Source organism: Dendrobates tinctorius, unplaced genomic scaffold (genome assembly GCF_039654945.1).
Source record: "Dendrobates tinctorius isolate UK_male_01 unplaced genomic scaffold, ASM3965494v1 ptg000113l, whole genome shotgun sequence".
NCBI classification, from domain to species: Eukaryota; Metazoa; Chordata; class Amphibia; order Anura; family Dendrobatidae; genus Dendrobates; species Dendrobates tinctorius.
In genome coordinates this window covers 7,743,821-7,764,817 of record NW_027361781.1, presented here as the reverse complement: position 1 = coordinate 7,764,817, position 20,997 = coordinate 7,743,821, and positions in this window count along the sequence as shown.

Genomic DNA, 20,997 nt, shown 5'->3' with positions numbered 1-20,997 from the left:
TTCGCTAAACAATAAAACATGAATAAAACTATAAGTCCTGGAAAGTTTCAGCTTCTCCGTACACAGCGGGCAACTCAAAGTGTGTATTAATGGGAAACACTGGAAGATGTAATGCAGAAATTGTTCCTTTCAGCAGTCATCAGGACACCTGACTGTGAAATTACTAAGTGCGCGCCGAGTGCAGCCTTTTTATACACAGGGGTTCGCAGCCCCCAAGCTGATGCCTCCAGGCAGAGGGTTGGAAGGAGATAAGTAACGGAGATGATGGCTGCTTCTCAAATAGTCATTTCAAGGGAGCAGCATCGTTTGTGAAGTGTAAGACTCATTTGCATGGTGAACTTAGATAAGCGGTAACACTGAGGTACCGTTTTAAAGCGGATAGTCAGTTTATGGAAGGCCGGGTGTGCCGGTGCCGGACCGCCTGGATTCTGAATCCAGCTGAATGCCGAGCATCGGTGCAGTGTAAGGAGCTTATAGGATGTTAGGATAGATTACATGCAGTAAATAATGCCGCAGTGTGGGGGCGTCCCCCCATGTATATAGGCAGACTTACAACAATATGGGGACGTCCTGTGCTGCGAATACACAGAAGACTTTACACTGTGGATCTGTGAACAGAAAACCGCTCAGTGTTACTATAGAAGCAGTGTGAGATGCCACGACACCTTACATCGAGGCCCAATTACCGGCAACTTGGATTGTTGATGATTAATTATATTATTGAACAACTACAGTGCTGTCTCTTTATCTCTATTTCTCTTTCTTTCTTTCCTCTTTCTTTTATGTCTATTTTTTCTTTCCTTCTTTCTTTCTCTTTTTCTTGCTTTCCTTTTTTCTTCCTCTTTCTTTTTTAGTATCCTTAGTACCCTTTCTTTCCTTCTCTCTCTATCTTACTCTGTCTCTTTCTTTCGTAGTCTACTTCTTTATTTCCTCTCATACTCTCTCTTTATTATTCTTTCCTTTTCTTTCTTTCGTATTCTTTCTTTCTTTCCTCCTCTGTCTTCTTTTCTTAGTATCCTTCTTCATTTATTTCCTTTCATGCTCTTTCTCTCTTTGTTATTCTTTCCTTTTCTCTTTCTTTCTTTCTCTTTCTTTTTCTCTCTCTTTCTCTCTTTCTTTCCTCCTCTGTCTTTCTATCTTAGTATTTTTTTTCATTTATTTCCTCTCATGCTGTTTCTCTTTATTATTCTCTCTTTTCTTTCTTTCCTTCCTTCTCTTATTCATTCTTTCCTTTTCTCTTTCTTTTCCTCTCTTTCTTTCCTTCCATTTCTTATTCTTTCTTTCCTTCTCTTTATTTTTTCTCTCTTTTTTTTCTTAGTATCTTCTTTATTTCCTCTCATGCTATTTCTCTCTTTATTATGCTCTCTTTTCTTCCCTCTTTCTCTCTTTCTATTTCTTTCATATTCTTTCTTTCTTTCCTTCTTTCCTCCTCTGTCTTCTTTCTTAGTATCATTTTTTATTTATTTCCTCTCATGCTCTTTCTTTCTTTCTTTCTTTCTTTCTTTCTTTCTTTCTTTCTTTCCTTCTCTTGCTTTCCTTCATTCTCTTTCCTTCTTTGTCTTTCCTTCTTTCCCTCTATCCTTCTTTCCTTTTCTTTCTTTCTCTCTTTCTTTCTTTCTTTCTCTTATACCTCCCAACTTTCATAGAACAAAAAAGCAGGATAAACTTTTTTTGGCCTTTCCTTTAGTCACACCTATTTATCATTCGTTTCTACCCTGGTGAGATGAGATGTCAGAAGGGCCGATGGCAGTGAGGGACAATCAGCAAACTCCCGGGACTGCAGGCTGGAGACCAAAATTGTGATTGTCTCGCTGTATCTGGAACAGTTGGGACTAGAGATGAGCGACTTTGCGTTTTTTAGGGTCGAGTCGGGTTTCATGAAACCCGACTTTCTCAAGTCGAGTCAAACGAAATTGGCCGACTATCGGGAAAAGTCGGGGTCCGACTGAAACACGAAACCCAATGCAAGTCAATGGGGAAGCAAAGTCGGCAGGGAGTGGAGGACAGTAAACACACCTACATGCCGGACCACTATTTTAAAGTGCGCGAAAACTCTCTCTCTTTTTCCGGAATCTGCACATGTCATCTCGTTGCCCACAGTGTACGTCCTTGCTCAGTGGCTGAAAAAAGTCACGTGCAAGCAATCTGAGAAATTCGACTTTGGCGCTTGTTTTGCTGACCGCATGGCCGACTTCACGCTGTGGTCGGGTTTCGGTCGGCGAAACCCGACTTTGCCATAAGTCGGCGACTTATGAATCTGGCCAACCTGTTTCGCTCAACTCTAGTTGGGACCTTTTAATGTTTGTTAATTCATACATTCATAGCTGTAGAACTTTCTCATCTTTATGTAGGTCTTGTTTTTTAAGCGCTATTTCACCAAAAACCATCTGCAAGGCTGTGTTCACAGATAACGTAAATGCAATTTTTTCTGCTGCATGCTTTTTTGCACCAAAAAAATATCAGTTGCGCTTAACTGTCCAAGCTAAGTGAATGTGATTTCATAGAAACTCCTGTCCACTGTGCGTTTGTGGTGAAATTTTTCTCTAAAAGCTTCTATGTGGAGCCTGAAAAGAATGAATGAAAAAATTTTGTTCTATCTTCCAGTGCATCTTTGGATGGTCATGATGAGTTTACTAACAAAAAAATAGAAAAATAATCAGATCTATAAAAAAAGTATAGATATATTATGAAATGTAATTAGAGTTCCTACTTTATTCCTAAATGTGTAGACAGTTACAAGTCATCCAGTTCAGCATTTCCACTACTGACCACCCTAGTGACCCCATAACATCAAAATACAGGATGTGCTGTCATAGAGATTTTGGAACACCAGGATGGCACTTAATAATTCAAAGTAAACTTTTTTGGTGTATAAAATAGACTTTAGTTTTAAGTATATAGGAACTCTGTTAAAAATTACGGTAAATTTAAAGGGATTATCCACTACTAGGACAACCCCTTCTTGAACTAAATGTTTGGCCCCGATAAAATAAAAAACGGTAATCCCCTTCCATGCAGATGCCGTTCCAGCAGTGTCGGCACTCACTCTCCCTGGGCTCTTGTGTGGTTGTTGTGACATGTGAGCCCGACGCCCAACCCGCGCTGACGTCACTGTCTCCGCCTTCGTACGGATTGAACATGAAGAGGAAGTCCGGGATCAGTTGCAGCCCCTAACTCCTTCTTCATGTTCAATCCATACAAAGGAGGAGACAGTGGCGCCAGCTCTGATTGGGCACCTGGCTCATGTGTCATAATAACCACACGAGAGCTCCAGGACTGTGAGTGCCGACACCACTGGAACAACGCCAGCACGGGAGGTGAGTATAGTCTTTTTTATTATCGGGCCAAATATTTAGTTCAAGAAGGAGTTGTGGTAGTAGTAGACAACCCCTTACATATAGATGATCCTATAATAATGTTCTTCTTACTGATTCTCCAGTTTGTAAAACCTATTTTATTAAACATTCTTATATCTTAATTAATATAAGGAGTTCTGTGTTGAGGATCCTCATTTCTTGGTGTCAGAGTATGAGTGGTTACAAAGAGCGTCTCTCTGGAGGAGCCATCCTGTTTGATACAGACAGCCCAATGATTTGAATGGATATGTGTGTGTGTGTCTCTCTCTGTGTGGATGAACCTAGAATGTATGGACTCTTGGTCTATATATGTGAAGACATAGACAGTATGTGTATGTATGTGCTCTGTATACATAGAATCATAGAATGGCAGAGTTGGAATGGACCTCATGGGCCATCTGGTCCAACCCCCTGCTCAAAGCAGGATTCACTAAATCATCTCAGACAGATGTCTGTCCAGCCTCTGAAGACTTCCATGGAAGAAGAACTCACCACTTCTCGTGGCAGCTTGTTCCACTCATTGATCACCCTAAGTGTCAAAAAGTCTTTTCTAATATCTAATCTGCATTTCTTCACATTCAGTTTCATCCCATTGCTTCTAGTCTTTCCTTGTGCAAATGAGAATAAAGATGATCCTTCTACAATGTGACAGCCCTTGAGATATTTGTAGACAGCTATTAAGTCTCCTCTCAGTCTTCTTTTTTGAAAGCTAAACATTCCCAAATCCTGTAACCGTTCCTCATAGGACATGGTTTGCAGACCGATCACCATTCTGGTCGCTCTTCTGTGAACTTGCTCCAGTTTGTTGATGTCTTTTTTTAAAATCTGGTGCCCAAAACTGGACACAGTATTCCAGATGAGGTTCAACCAAAGAGGAGTAGAGGGCAATAATGACTTCACGTGATCTAGACTGTATGCTTCTGTTAATACATCCCAGAATTGCATTTGCCTTTTTTGCTGTTGCATCACATTGTTGACTCATGTTCAGTCTGTGATCTATTAGTATACCCAAGTCTTTTTCACATGTGCTGTTGCTTAGCCCTATTCCTCCCATTCTGTATTTGCTTTTTTTCATTTATATTGCCCAGATGTAGTACTTTGCTTTTTTCCCTGTTAAAAACCATTCTGTTAGTTGCTGCCCACTGCTTCAGTTTATCTTTTTGAATCCTCTCTCTTTCTTCTCTAGTGTTAGCTATCCCTCCTAGCTTTGTGTCATCAGCAAATTTAATTAGTGTACCCTTAATTACTTCATCTAAATCATTGCTAAGCGTTTCCTCACTATTTTTCTGTGTATAGATTTAATGGTTTCTTCTATTCCTTTAATAGGACAGTGAAGATCAGTTGATGTTACATTTCCTTTCTGATAGAAAATGTCATGATCAAGGACGGGGTTTCACTTTGGCCCGTCCTGGTCAGACAGGGGGTTAATTGTTTCTGCCTCTCTCTGGCAGAGAGCGGCTATTTAATGCTCACTGGACCTAGGTCTGGTGTCAGTTATACTCCTGCCATCGGCTGAGTTAATTGACCTCTTGTATACGTGTGCCTTGTGCCTGATAACTTGCTGCTTGTTTGGTTGTGATCCAGTTCTGTCCCTGATACAAGTTCTGCCTGACCCTCTTGTACCGCACCGTCCTCTCGTGTATGACCCTCTGCTTGTGACTCAACTGCTCTCTGCTCGTCCCTTTGGTACTGCACCGCCCTCTTGTGTATGACCTTTGGCTTTGTCTGACCTCCCATCTGCTTGTCCCTCCTGTACCTCACTTGCCCGTATTGTGTATGATCTCCGGTTTGCCCAACTCTGAGTGTTCTACCATCTCAGTAAGCAGGACGCTAAGCCCCGCCCCCTTGCGGCCACATGACCGTAAGTCCTGTGCCTTCTTGCTGATACTTCAGCGTTCAGGTCCTGTGTGTCTGTACTTTCCAGCTGTTACTGTCCCCGGAGCCCCTATAGCACTGGTGAATCCCTGCTCAGTGAGGGCTGTACGCCGGCGCTGTCAGGATCCTGACAGAAAACAGATGCAAAATAGGAATTTAAAAGTTTGGCCTTCTCAACATTCTTTCTTACCATTTCATCATTTTCATCCTGTAAAAATCCTATAGCATCTTTGACTTTTCTTTTACTTTTGACATATCCCCAAAATCCCTTTTTAATGCTTTTGACGTCTCTTGCAAGCCTCAATTCATTGTCAGCTTTAGCTAATCTGATACGTGCCCCGCAGGTTTTGCATAGAGCATTGTATTCTTTAGATATGCCTCCCTCTTTCCATTTAACAAACATTTCTTTCTTCCTTTTTAGCATGCGTTTAGGCTCTGTGTTCATCCATCCTAGTTTCCTTAAATGCTTTATATTCTTCCCTCTTTTTGGAATTGTTAACGATTTTGCTTTGAGAATCTCAATTTTCAAGATTTCCCATCCTTCCTGGACATTTTTGTCCTTAAGGATATCTAGCCATTGGATCCTTCCGATTCTCTTTCTGAGTCTCTTAAAATCTGCCTTTCTGAAATCTAACCTTGACGTCTGAGTCTTTACAGGTCTTCCTCCTCTAGTTATCCAAAATTCTAATATAGCATGGTCGCTACCTCCTAGGGTCCCAGACACTCTTACCTCCTCAACCATTTCCTCCCTGTTTATAAGGATTAGATCCAAGGTAGAAGATCCACTTGTTTTCTCCCTTACCTTTTGGAAGATAAAAGGTGTCAGCAAGAGAGGATAAGAATTTGCTTGTTTACCTGTTAGTTTTGCCTGAGAGAGATTCCCAACAAATTTCTGGAGAGTTGAAATCTCTGTGTATTCATACATGTGCATGCTCAGTATTTGTGTCACACATGGTGTATGCATGTAGTAATGACATTTACAAATAATGGTGGCGCAGATGAGAGCTCAAAGGTATAAACATCTTGGCAATCACCCAACGAACGAGCAAAATGCTGCTCATTAGGTGATGGAATTCTTTAAGGCGGGAAAAAAAATCTTTGTTCTCGCCAGCACATTGCCTCTTGTAAACTGCAGAAGTGCTGCTGCTATCATGATGCTGTATGTAGGAGGACAGATTGATCTATCAGTGATAATTCTATGGCCATCATTGTTTGACATCCTGTGTAAAGAGGCCAATAAACAAGCACCAAACGACTTCAATATTGTCGCTCGCTCTCGTTTAATGGTCTAAACTGAGCGTATGTAAATACAACTGCTAATATATTAGCATTTAGGGTGCTACTTTAAACTTTTGCCCAGGGCCCCACTCTGCCTACAACCGGCTCTGAGAATATATTTAGGGCAGGTGCAGACGACCGCATATACTCTCATATTAATGCACAATGAAGACTTGTATGCGGCGCTGTTTAGTGTGAAAAGCGCCGCATACAACAAGTCTTCATTGTGCATTAATATACCAAGCAACCGCCCCCTCCATGTATTGGTAGGCTGTGAGCGGTTGTTTCATCGGTATTCTTGCACCTGTGTTGCCACCATCTTATCTATATGGATCCACTGCATCCTGATAGTGCATTTGTTTGGAGGCCTGGGTTGGTAAGCATCTCTGCCTTTTTTGCTGTGTTTTTGAATTTTTGGAGGATTTTTATGTCCTCTTTTTGTGCTATTTTAGTTATGTTAATGCAAAGTCCAGAAATAGAAGGCGAGCACCATCACAATAGTCCACACATCCGAACCATCATAAGTGTATAAAAGAGACGCAGCCGGCTATACAACTGTTTTACCCTTAGGTGCACATTCATGGAAAATAAGCTAATCCACATAGCAAAAAATAGTAGAAAAGAGAACGGCACTCACCGGGTAGTGTAGTCAAGGCTTTATTATAAAAGCATATCAGCGGGAGAACGGGTGCAAAAAGGAGATCGCAATGACAATCATTTCGCGCTGCAAAGGAGCTTCCGCAGGTAACATTAAACTGGAAAAAAGGAACTTCAGATGCTATTTTTTTATTTTCACAAGTGTGACAGGAAAAAATGGACCCCAAATTCGCTGTGTAATTTCTCTTGAACATGCTGATACCCTATATGAGGGAGAAAACCACTTGGGAAGGAGCGCCATCTGACTTTATGAAAATTTGCTGGAACAATTGACAGACGCCATGTCGCATTTGGAGAGCCTCTGATGTGCCTAAACAGTGGAAACCCCCCACAAGTAACACCATTTTGAAAACTAGACCCCCTCAAGGAACTTATCTAGACATGTGATGAGCACACTGAACCTTCACAAGCTGAGCCGTAAAAATTAAAAAAGAAATCAAATTTTCCCCACAAATATGTTTTAGCCCCAAATGTTGCATTTTCATAAGGGTAACAGGAGAAATAGCACCATGCAGTTTGTTTTGCAATTCCTCCTGAGTACGCCTATTGTTGTGAGTTCATTTTCCCCTTCACTACTGAGGCCCGAGGAACTCCCTCTTCTGGTGAAGAAAGGTAGTGAGCCTGATTGTCAAACACCTGGGGCTGATGATGATGACTGGCTGAGTGGAGTTAATGACTGGATATAAGGCTGCCGACGCCCTTCTGGCCTGCGGGTGATTTCTCTGTGGACTTCTAGGAAACCAGTCTGATTCCTGCTCATCTAAAGCTAAGATTTCTGCTTTGCCTTTTTGCATTAGTGTTTTGTTTTCCTTGCTTTTCTGGATTCTGCCATTCCCTGCTGGGGTGAGCTGAATCTCCTTTTGCCTGTTGCTCTGTCTTCAGAATATTCCTGAGTACTGACATAGCCTTTTTTGAAGCCTAGCGTCTTCAGGGCCTTTTTTACTGTCAGTTTGTTGGCTCTTAATTTCATAGGGTTTTTTCACGGATTGCAGACAGCAGCCTTCCTGTCCTTTCCTATCTAAGCTAGCTTGGGCCCCATCTTTGCTCAGTCTATCTTTCTGTCTGTGTTTTGTTCTTTCTTCTTGCTTCACCGTCATTATATGTGGGGGGCTGCCTTTTGCTTTGGGGTCTGCTCTGGGGCAGTTTAGATTTCCCTTTCTGTCTCTAGGCTATGTAGTCCTCCGGCTGTGATCGAGGGGCCTAGGACATCGTAGGAGCCCCCCACGGCTACTGCTAGTTGTGTTGATAGGTTCAGGGGTCTGCAATCCGATAGCTGCCAACTTCTCTGGTTTTCTGGACTTAGCTAGCATTTCTATTTTTGCCTCCTACGGTGACTCAATCATAACAGCCTATACCCCATATGAGGGAGAAAACCACTGTTTGGGCGCATGGCATAGCTTAGCTACTGATGGTGATGTGTGGGTGCTGTAAGGTAACGCCTATGGTAACTCTGTCACTCATCAGCTCTAAGGTAGGGAAAGCATAAGACATAGTTTAGTGCTTAAGATAGAGATAGATAGTGACGTTAGGTATATATTAAGCTTTAGGGCCTAGAGCAGTGACACATGGAGCAAAATAGGCAGTGGTGGGCCTTATTGGTGTATAAGTGATAGGAATACTGTATAATAGATTGAAATGTTTGGGACAAGCCCAGAATGGGAGGAGATCAGGGCAAATAAAAAGTGTTTAGTGTGAAGATCAAGTTCAAGGTGCTGTGGCCTTTAAACACAATTTGAGTACATATCATTCTGGCACCATGATGTTGTACGAAATTTTTTTGTGGAGCTTTCCACAATGTCCAGAGGCTATGGAGCGAACTAGGTACTGAGGAGTGTGCCTTAATTCCTTCCATACAGAGGAAACTAGACATTCTGCGTTGCTGGATGGGGCGTCCCTAGGGCTAACAGGAGCTGTTAAAGTAGTGATAGTCTAAGCATAAAATGTACTGTGTTGATGAAACTGAAACTGGAGGGTGCTGTGCCCGATACTGGTTGTTAAAGACTGATGTACTTGAACTGTTCAGTAAAATTGATCTTGCTAAAACTAACTGGGTGTCCTCTGATATGTGCGGCTGATCCAGGAGCTAAGGACGCGGAGACGGCGAAGGCTTCTGGCCTGCAATTGAATGCAAAGTACACCGCATGACACATATGGACTGGGACACTGTGTGTTTGTAAAGTGCCAGGGCATGGAGAAGCAGCAGCTCACTCACAGCTATCGTCCTGGGCACCTTACACAACTCTCTCTACAAAAAATGTGTCCCAGAAAATGATGAGCAAAAATTACACATATTTTTTGTTTTGCAAATGTGGAAAAGATAAAATCTAAATAATTTTGTGCAAATTGCCTCTTCAGAGAGGAAGAGGACTTGTACTCTATAGCGCCACCTGTTGGAAGTAGCGTTCCTACAAGTTACAATCAACCCTTTAACGAGTCTTGTAATATGACTTAGGATAACAGCCAAATCAGAATCTCAATTTGCAGACACGGTGTTTCGGGCTATTGACCCTCGTCAGTGCAAAGTATGAAAACTGATTTGGCTAGGTGAGACGCTCTGGACTGAGGTCTAAGGGGTAAGGTTTCTCCTTGTGGAGAGTGACATACTACCTCTGGCTTGTCAATAATTTTGGTATTTTCACTATCATATCGACCGACGGAAAAAAGTGACGCATTAATTATAGTGAATGGAGAAAAGTAAAATTTTTAGGTAAATAAGGGTCCATAAACCAATTAGAGAAGGCAACATAAGGAGAAAGATTCTCAATAGACAATCGTATTGGATCTTCACACTACAAACTATTATATTTACCTTATCGCCATCACTGGAGAATTTTTGTTTTTCTTGCATTTTCACTTTAACCCAGGCCAGGACAACGCCATGCGGTGATCTATCTAGGCGCAGTCGAATATGCTGAGCTGACTCGCACACTTCCCCTTTTCTGGTTGAGCGCAGAATAAAGTAAATGCTCTATTGGTGCAAAAAATATATAAAATGTTAAGAAAACTATTGCAGAGTTGGTGTTTTTTCCTATTTCTTCCCATAAAGAGTTAATAAAACTTAGGGCTCAAGTGTGCAGACAGACTATGTGGCTGCAAACTTGTGAATTGTCAGGGTCAGGATTTTCCAGTGTCGATGCTGGAAGCAAGACTGCAACTATAGGATTTAAATACACACGGTCACATGCCAACTAGACATGTGTGGCCTTACTTGATACAAGAGAACTGAGTGAGGCCGGATACAGTCTAGTCGGAATGTGGTTGGACATATGCAAAATTGATTGACCCGTAGAAGCGCCACAGCGTGAAACGGCCGTCATCACCTGCACACTCCTTTTCTTACTCTCCCGGTGAAGATGCTTTAACGTTACCAATAAAGAGTGGAAGTTTTAAGATTGGTGAGTGCTACCCATTTTTTCTTCTATAATCTGGACATATGCAAATGTACACTTGCTCCTGGTGACATCACAGGAGAATCCGGACAGGACGCATTTTGAGGACTTAAGAGTCTGGAATCGCAAAGAGTGACTGCAGACTTGAGACCCAAGCCAGGAAAGCTCCTTTAAGACTAAATTAGGTCGGGTCGTTAAGTGGTCAAAATACTCAGTGTCAAACTAGCGTTAGGTTAGTAAAGGGCAGAAACACAAGAAGATCAGCAGTTCAAAGGTTCAGTAACACCGTTATCCCCCAATTGGTTGTGCATGGCTCGTTAAAGTGATAACCTCAAGTAAGTTATCCTCTTAGCCACAGGGGAGTGGAGATTTCCCTGTCATTGGAGGTCCAACAGCTAGGACCCCACCGATCCCGAGATGAGAATAGGGTGGTGATTGATAATGCGCACTGCTGCTCCCTTCCTTCTTAGTGAAGCGATCTCCAGTGGTCACATTAAAAAGGAAGGGAATGGCATTGTGATGGTAGATCACCGCTCCACTGACATAGGGTTCTTCACAGCCCTGGTTCTTGGGATTGGTGGGTTTTCAACGATCGGAACGCTATCCTTATCTAAACATCAGAGGTAACTTCCACCTTGAGAATATCCCTTTCAATGGAAATCATTGCTTTTTTAGTGCATAGATTGTGCCTCACCTCAATGGCACCCAATGTCATTGCCCACTCCACTTGCCCTACCACCTTTGGGGTACAGAGAGGGGTCTGAATAGACCCCTTTACATTTTTCACTCTTTGTTTCATTGCAGCCATTTGGTAAATTCAAAAAAGTTCTTTTTTTTTCTCATTAATGTACACTCTGCACCCCATCTTGACTGAAAAAAAACAGAAATGTAGATATTTTTGCAAATTTATTAAAAAAGAAAAACTGAAAGATCACATGGTCATACAGTTGTGGCCAAAAGTATTGACACCTCTGCAATTCTGTCAGATAATACTCAGTTTCTTCCTGAAAATGATTGAAAACAAATTCTTTGGTATTATTATCTTCATTTAATTTGTCTTAAATGAAAAAACACAAAACAGAATGAAGCAAAAAGCAAAACATTGATCATTTCACACAAAACTCCAAAAATGGGCCAGACAAAAGTATTTTTCACCCTCAGCCTAATACTTGGTTGCACAACCTTTAGCCAAAATAACTGCGACCAACCGCTTCCGGTAACCATCAATGAGTTTCTTACAAAGCTCTGATGGAATTTTAGACCATTCTTCTTTGGCAAACTGCTCCAGGTCCCTGATATTTGAAGGGTGCCTTCTCCAAACTGCCATTTTTAGATCTCTCCACAGGTGTTCTATGGGATTCAGGTCTGGACTCATTGCTGGCCACCTTAGAAGTCTCCAGTGCTTTCTCTCAAACCATTTTCTAGTGCTTTTTGAAGTGTGTTTTGGGTCATTGTCCTGCTGGAAGACCCATGACCTCTGAAGGAGACCCAGCTTTCTCACACTGGGTCCTACATTATGGTGCAAAATTTGTTGGTAGTCTTCTGACTTCATAATTCCATGCACACGATCAAGCAATCCAGTGCCAGAGGCAGCAAAGCAACCCCAAAACATCAGGGAACCTCCGCCATGTTTGACTGTAGGACCCGTGTTCTTTTCTTTGAATGCCTCTTTTTTTCTCCTGTAAACTCTATGTTGATGTCTTTGCCCAAAAAGCTCTACTTTTGTCTCATCTGACCAGAAACATTCTTCCAAAACGTTTTAGGCTTTTTCAGGTAAGTTTTGGCAAACTCCAGCCTGGCTTTTTTATGTCTCGGGGTAAGAAGTGGGGTCTTCCTGGGTCTCCTACCATACTGTCCCTTTTCATTCAGACGCCGATGGATAGTACGGGTTGACACTGTTGTACCCTCGGACTGCAGGGCAGCTTGAACTTGTTTGGATGTTAGTCGAGGTTCTTTAGCCAACATCCGCACAATCTTGTGTTGAAATCTCTTGTCAATTTTTCTTTTCCGTCCACATCTAGGGAGGTTAGCCACAGTGCCATGGGCTTTAAACTTCTTGATGACACGCTGGGCGTACTCTGTTGATTCACAGAGGCGCCAAAGCAATAAACATAAATACCGAGCCTGTTGGACTCACAGGTCTCAGCGGAATGCATGCACAGTATATAGTCACAGGACTAGGGCCCAAGACACAGGGTCAGTGTCCGTCTAGACCTACCGTGCGTGAAGTGTCGCTACCGCAGACGCCGACAAGTGCTGCTGACTGTAGCGCGGTGACTGACACAGCCGCTATACGACAATGCCCAGGAGGGGGCGCACTGTCGGACGCTAGTTCTGTGAAGATATGCTGTTATGATTGAGTCACCGTAGGAGGCAAAAGCAGAAATACAAGCTAAGTCCAGAAAACCAGAGAAGTTGGCAACTATCAGATTGCAGACCCCTGAACCTATCAACACAACTAGCAGTAGCCGTGGGGGGTTCCTACGATGCCCTAGACCCCTCGATCACAGCCGGAGAAATACATAGGCCTAAAGAAAGAAAGGGGAAATCTAAACTGCCCCAGAGCAGACCCCAAAGCAATAGGCAGCCCCCAACATATAATGACGGTGAAGCAAGATGAAAATACTAACACAGACAGAAAGATAGACTGAGCAAAGACGGGGCCCCAAAACTACCTAGATAGGAAAGGAAAGGAAGGCTGCTGTCTGCAATCTGCCAAAACCCTATCAAAGACAAAAGCCAACCAGCTGATATGAAAAAGGCCCTGAAGCAGCTAGGCTTCAAAAACTGAATCAGCACTCAGGTATTTTCAGAAGACAGAGCTAAATGAATTCAGCACACCCCAGCAGGGAATGGCAAAATCCAGAAAAACAAAGCAAAAACAAAATCAAAGCACAAAAGCAAAAGGCTGAGCAGAAAACTTAGCTTTGGAGGAGCAGGAATTCAGACTGGTCTCCAAGGATCCCACAGAGAAATCACCCGCAGGGCAGAAGGGCGTCGGCAGCATTATATCCAGTCCGTAACTCCACTCAGCCAGTCACAATCATCAGCCTCAGGTGTTTGACAATCAGGCTCACTACCTTACTTTACCAGAAGAGGGAGTTCCTCGGGCCTCAGTAATGAAGGGGAAAATGAACTCACAACAATATGCACTGTGGCCTGTAGCGTGCCACTGACTGGCGCTGACTCTATGACTAAGTCCCTATCCACACACGTAATATCAGAGGGAGGGGAATCTTAATGAGTCTTTCACTGGTTCATGCATCCGTCATCATTCACACAGGTAGCAACTAGAGTCTATACTAGAGCATGACTGAGCGGCCATGCAAACTTTTTATAGCCATTACCTTCCGGAAGCTTCCAGATCCCTGAGATGGACCAATCAGATCTGGAGAAGGACCTGGGCATGTGACTCCCGATCTCCAATAGGAGATCGTCTTGTGAGCATGCTCAGTGGAGCGACAGAAGGACTTAGCTTCTGGAGTGGTTTGCTGCTGAACAGCCTGCATTGCTATTGCTTGCCAAAAGATGGCAGCAACAGCCAGACCCACAGAGCAGGTCTGGGCAGAGCGTCAGGAACGACGGGGCTGCTGAGCAAGCTCCTCTGTGGTCGATGGGGAATGGGAGACCGCAGAATATGAGGCTCTGGATTCCTGCTGTGCCGCTGCAGGAACCCGATGCCTAACATTTTCAGGTCTCTCCAGAGATGCTCAATTGGGTTTAGGTCAGGGCTCTGGCTGGGCCAGTCAAGAATGGTCACAGAGTTGTTCTGAAGCCACTCCATTGTTATTTTAGCTGTGTGCTTAGGGTCATTGTCTTGTTGGAAGGTGAACCTTCAGCCAAGTCTGTGCTCCAGAGCACTCTGGAAGAGGTTTTCAGCCAGGATATCTCTGTACTTGGCCGCATGCATGTTTCCTTCAATTGCAACCAGTGGTCCTGTCCCTGCAGCTGAAAAACACCTTCATAGCATTGTAACAAGGGCACCAGGGGGGTAGTGGTGGCCACATTGTTCAAAAATACAGTACATAGGCAGAGTCCATTGAGCACACCATCAGCGAGCACCCCCGGACCCTTGCACATAGGTAGATGGGACCAACACAGTTCTTTCCCCACAGAGTACCTTCTCCTCTGGTAAAAGCGTTCCAGACGAATAAGGGTCCCGAAGGCGGCCGTTATCCAACAGGGAAAATAACTTTTTATTGAACAGTGATGAGGAAGCAAGGCACGAGTACAGCACTGGTTTTCCTACTCTCTCCTTGTTACACTTTCCAACAGCACCCACAGCAGTTGCAGCAGCCAAGGATCAGTAGAATTCCACATGCCAGGGATAACCCCTTCAGAAGCGAGGGCCCTTTCAGAGTCCTGGGGCCCGTGTTGCAGTCCTTAGCCTTGTAGTCTTCTGAGTCTCTGGAGTCCTTGAAGTCCGGGGCAACAGACCTCTCCCGTCCGGGGGGGTCTGGCAGTGCCCCATCTATGAAACACATCTGCCCTGTCTAACATACCCAGGCAGTTCTAAGCATCAGCTTCCTCTCCCCTTGTGGCTGCAAGTCCAGCCTCCCTGCTGCTGGCCCAACCTACCAGTTTAACTGTTCCTTTCCCTAATCTAAGAACAGTACTTAAAGGGGATCTCCCCACAGTGCACAATACCATACAATGACATATATTACATTAGAATAATACAAGCACAGACTTTATAATAAGACACATAGTGAACATTAAGTATTATAATCAAGACAGTAAACTGATATATCGTATTACAGTGCAAAACACATAAGATGCATGGGGGTGACACGGAAGGAGGAGAGGGCGCAACTTAGGGGACCTGCCACCTCCTTACAGCATGATGCTGCCACCACCCCCATGTTTCACTGTTGGGATTGTATTGGGCAGGTGATGAGCAGTGCCTGGTTTTCTCCACACATACCGCTTAGAATTATCACCAAAAATTTCTATCTCTGTCTCATCAGACCAGAGAATCTTATTTCTCATAGTCTGGGAGTCCTTTGTTTGTTTTTTTAGCAAATTTTATGGGGGCTTTCATATGTCTAGCACTGAGGGGAGGCTTCCGTCGGGCCATAAAGGCCCAACTGGTGGTTTGCGGCAGTGATAGTTGACTTTGTGGAACTTTCTCCCATCTCCCTACTGCATCTGTGGAGCTCAGCCACAGTAATATTGGGGTTCTTCTTTACCTCTCTCACCAAGGCTCTTCTCCCACGATTGCTCAGTTTGGCTGGACGGCCAGGTCTAGGAAGACTGCTGGTGGTCCCAAACTTCTACCTGTTAAGGATTATGGAGGCCACTGTGCTCTTAGGGACTTTCAGTACTGCAGAAATTCTTTTGTAACCTTGGCCAGATCTGTGCCTTGCCACAATTCTGTCTCTGAGCTCCTTGGCCAGTTCCTTTGACCTCATGATTCTCATTTGGTCTGACATACACTGTGAGCTGTGAGGTCTTATATAGACAGGTGTGCGCCTTTACAAATCAAGTCCTATCAGTTTACTTAAACACAGCTGGACTCCAATGAAGGGGTAGAACCATCTCAAGGAGGATCACAAGGAAATGGACAGCATGTGACTTACATATGAGTCTCTGAGCAAAGGGTCTGAATACTTATGATCATGTGATATTTCAGTTTTTCTTTTTTAATAAATTTGCAAAAATTTCTACATTTCTGTTTTTTTTCAGTCAAGATGGGGTGCAGAGTGTACAGTAATGAGAAAAAAATGAACTTTTTTTTAATTTATCAAATGGCTGCAATGAAACAAAGAGTGAAAAATTTAAAGGGGTCTGAATACTTTCCGTACCCACTGTGCAGATGCATGCATCGCTTTTCACTCTGTATATCTCTTACATACAGAACATAGTATATTACATATTTCTTAAACTGCCAGGTTTGTGCCAATGCGGATCTACCGCTGCTTATTGATTTTTGCCTCCAAGTGAGAGAGCCAGTTCAAAAACGTATTGAATAAACGCCTCCGTCAAATGATATTGAATGAGCTCCTCTATCTTTCTGCACTAAAATATTATCTGAATTCTCATTTAAGCAGTCATTTTAAATGTTTGACTGTGGTTTGCAGCCAACTATGTTCATTGAGCGCCATCCAGTGGATTTTCGCCATTATGACATCCTAGATTTATTTTTTCTTTTTCTTTTACTTTGTTTTTTTTTTTGGAGATTAGTAGATATATCTCTGTGGATTACAAGGAGGTATTACAGTCAGCAAGCCTGAAAGGGAACAGACACAAATGGTCTTTACACTACAGAAAATAAACTTTTAATTTTTTGCAAAATTCACAAAAAGTTACATAAACTGTAGAGTATAAAAAGCTTCAAAAAGGGTCAAACAATGTGAAATGCCCCAATGTGCACTAAGGTAAATCAATCTCATAGTTTCTGAAAATGGAATCCAGATGCCGACATCATGCGCGGCACAGAGGGGTTTTATTAGTTTTCACATTTTTGTTGAATCGTAGACGCAAAGTGACACATCAGGTTCTTTAATACAAAAAGTTGTAACAGTTCCCCCAACTCACCAGATGCCATTTATAAAACTTGTGCCTCTGTCTGTGGCAGAGATTCTAATTTTTGCATTTTTCCCTTTTATAGTTATGCCACCATTATTACATCTATTGCCCTCTCAAAAGGGCAAGACAAGCAAATTAAGAATGTAGTCATCCATGTTACACATACAAGGGCACATAGTTCATAGGGGAAACTTGCCACATAATTCGACAGCAGCATGATGTAGAGGCAGAGACCCTGATTCCAGCAATGTGTCACTTATTGGGATTCTTGCTGCAGCTTTGACAATAAAATCAGTTTTCTCCACCCCAGATCTGACAGTGCTTAGAATGCTGACCTGTGAACAACCCCGAAGACATCTCTGATTGGCTGCTTTCTGTATCCATTGTGCTTAGACAGAAAGCGGCCAATCAGTGAAGGGGGCGTGATTATTCATGGCACGACACAACTAGTCCTCTAGTGATAATCTCCTGTTGATAAAACATTGATTTTATTGAAACTACAGAAAGGAGCCCAGTAAGTGACACATCGCTGGAATCAGGGTCTCTTCCCCTACATCATGATGCTCTCAGATTAGGTGGCTAAATCCTACTGACAAATTCTCTTTAAGGAGCCCTAGGAAGGAGGGCTAAAACTGCTGATCAAATAAGTTGAGAGTGGTTACTTGCACCAAAATTTTGGGAATCAGCTATATAATCACATCTAATCACCGAAAGAGATTGATGGGGAGCATAAAATGCGCTTATTTCTTGGATAAAGATTTTAGGTGATACAAATGAGCACAAAAAAAAGTATTTTAATATGTGTGGAGTGGACCAAGTATATCACAGCCCCAACACTTAAAAAGGACAACTCATCAGGTCAGATGTGGACTGGGTTTGCTCTTATTTTAATCCCAATGCTCCCAATAGTATTAAAGGGGTTGTCCAGTCTTAACCCCTTTACGAGATGTGGGTCCAGCAGTATGTTACATGCAGGCCACTCAGGATATGAGGGCAGTACAAAGGAAACATGTTCTTATTGGAATCCTGGGGAAATCTTGCTCAGGGTGACTATTAATTATAATAATTCACAGCAGAAGGGAGGTAATGGTTTACAGACACACAATTATGACACAGTTTTGAGCTGGAATTGATCACAGGGGTTTTATTCAAGCTTCTTTTCATCAGAAAGAATTACTTCTCTTCAAGAAATGCTTCATCAGCATAAATGAAAGTCTCTTTATAGATAACTTGTCTTCACACACAGTGTCTTAACCTAAGCAGAACTGCACCTTGCTCATGCAGTGAGATGGGTGGAGGGGGATGAGTCCGGTGCTGTAGCTCTCACTTCTATCTTGAGGTAATAAGGATGCTCCTGGCTGTCCTGACTGCTCCTATGATCACAGCAATCACTTCCCAAGAAGAGCTGGTCTATACAGCGTGTCGGACAGGAGACTCTCTAGCACACACCTTCCTCTTGGATGTCCCAGGCACAACAACAACTTTCCCAGTATCCCCTGGGTCTGAGCTAATCACTCCCTGTCTTCTATAACCATTTTAATCCTTATAGTTCTGGATGATTCTTAATCAACAGTACAGCTTCTATCTGTCACAAGTAGTATCAGATATTTATGGCATGCGTTGTGGTTATGGCCTTGTGGAGACAAACCCTTTAACACTACCCTCTTCCTCATGTTCCTGCAGTATGTACATCCCCATAGTAGCCGGTTCTCCAGATCTATACTCCATGCACACTTCCGTAATACCACAAAAGGAGATTTTGCCTTTAAGCAGGTTTCTTTTCTCATAAATTACCTTCACAGACAAAACAATTACCGTACGTCTTGTCACCCTCAGGAGATGTTCCGAAAGGTCCACTCGTACCCCCGGATACATTAAAAGGTTAAACAGATAAATAAATGGAGCATTAAAATAGATACCAGGCCCCACATACACGGAAGGAATCCGGAGATATAAATTCACGGTGTCAGCATCGCTAATATATTGTGTACGACTGAACTGTATTGCTGAAGAACTCATCCAGCAAAACAATGTCAGATTAAATGCGGAGGGAAATGTCACAGCAGAGCCGCGCAGCTGGGGGATCTTGATAAAATAAAGTCCTGAGGGTCTCTGCATACGGCGGCTGCCATTTTTAAAAGGAGAGTAGATAAGCGAGACATCATCATACATAAGCATAGCTAATAAACAGTATTCCAGCTAGTAAAACAGATTACAAATGAAATGGCATGACATTTGCAATGAGCGGGGTTCGGTTCTAGCGCCGGAGTTTGTCAACGGCCTCCTGCAAACCTGTAGGTTAATCTAATGCATAAGTCTCGGCTTATCTCAGAAGTTTTTGTACTGAGTCTTCAAGACCAGCCAATTACTCATATCATCGGTTTACAAAGTATATCCTGCCCGCAGCTATTTGCAAGGACTTGAGTCTTTTTAGAAAGTTTGTGAACCCTCCAGAAGTTATAAGAAAAAGAGTTAAAGAAAACACTCTAATAAAGAAAAACAGGATTGCATTGTAACATGGATGTAGAGAGGACTTTTCTCCACATTTTCCACTCTATACTTCCGACATCATGATGAAGTTTCTGAAGATCTGAATAAAACATTTTTACATTTTTAATTTCTCATCTCCATTGCAGAAATATTCGGTCATAAAGTTTAGATGCTAGATTTTGACTATAAACAAGTGGGCGTTAGCAGAGATCCTTTTCAGTGGGCGCTTACTTTCTCGCCTCTATGACTGTGTGGGGAGGAGGACTCCCAGACAGTGACCAGGCAAGTACCCAGGGGACCGCCATCAGGGTTCCTGAGGGAACAATACTGGGAGGACAGTAAAGGGAGAGACTTGACTGAAGTTGTCAGGGAAACAGGGGGCGGGGCAAGGATAAAAGGAGCAGGGGGCGTGCTGATGTCACAATAGTCTGTGTTGCGGCTCGCTGAGTGGGTGGTTTGGCTAATTCACACAAGCGGCAGGTCCGGCAAATTTCGTCCACAACGGCCAGCAAGCGCGGGGTGGTCAGCCTACACAGGCCCGGTGTTTTGAGTGTAGAGAACCAGGCCACTTTGCCCGAGAGTGTCCGCGGCGTGGGAGATACCCACCCCAGAGGCCATTAAACTAAAGGGCTCCGGGCTGGGGGGACACCGCTCGGAGCCGAAAACCACAACTAGGGGTGGTGGAAGTCCCGAAGATTTGGTAGCAAAGTGTCCGGTGGTTTGGGCGGAAGTGGAGGGCTGGGCCGTCCTGTGTCTGGTAGACACGGGGTCACAGGTAACCACCATGCCTGCAACGTACTTTCAACAAAACTTCCCGGAGGCAGCAAGACCCCAGTGGGGGCCCATGATTAAGCTAATAGCTGCCAACCAATTGCTGGTCCCGGTTGCCGGGTTAGTGTGGGTGCAGGTGATGTTGTGTGGCAAATCCCTTGGTCGCAGAGGGGTGGTGCTAACTCAAGGAGAAGCTGATCAACGGCACCCCGTCACCCTAGGCTTGAATATTTTATGAGAGTTCGGCCACTTACTACTAAAAGATCCCACACAGAAGATCCTGAAGCAGTGGGGTTCTCGCACAGCTCAGGGACAGGTATTCCAGCAGCTGGTGCAAGGTGCGTGGGTGCATCAGGACTGCCGGGAGGGCGAGGCTCTGGGCAAGGTCATCGCGTCAGCGGCTCCCCTGCTTGTGCTACCTCCTGGACAGACAGTGGTGGCCCTGCCAATTCGAGCCCCGATACCTTTGGAGGGCGTGGAGGTGCAGGTGGAGCCATGTCACTCAGAGCACTTACCTCCTGGCATACTGGTGGCCCGTTCCCTGGCTATGGTGCAAAAAGGAACCGTCCTGGTACGCTGCGTTAACCTTGAAGACCGAGACACAGTTCTAAAAGCATGGACTGTACTGGCCAAACTAGTAAGGCCGTTAGAAG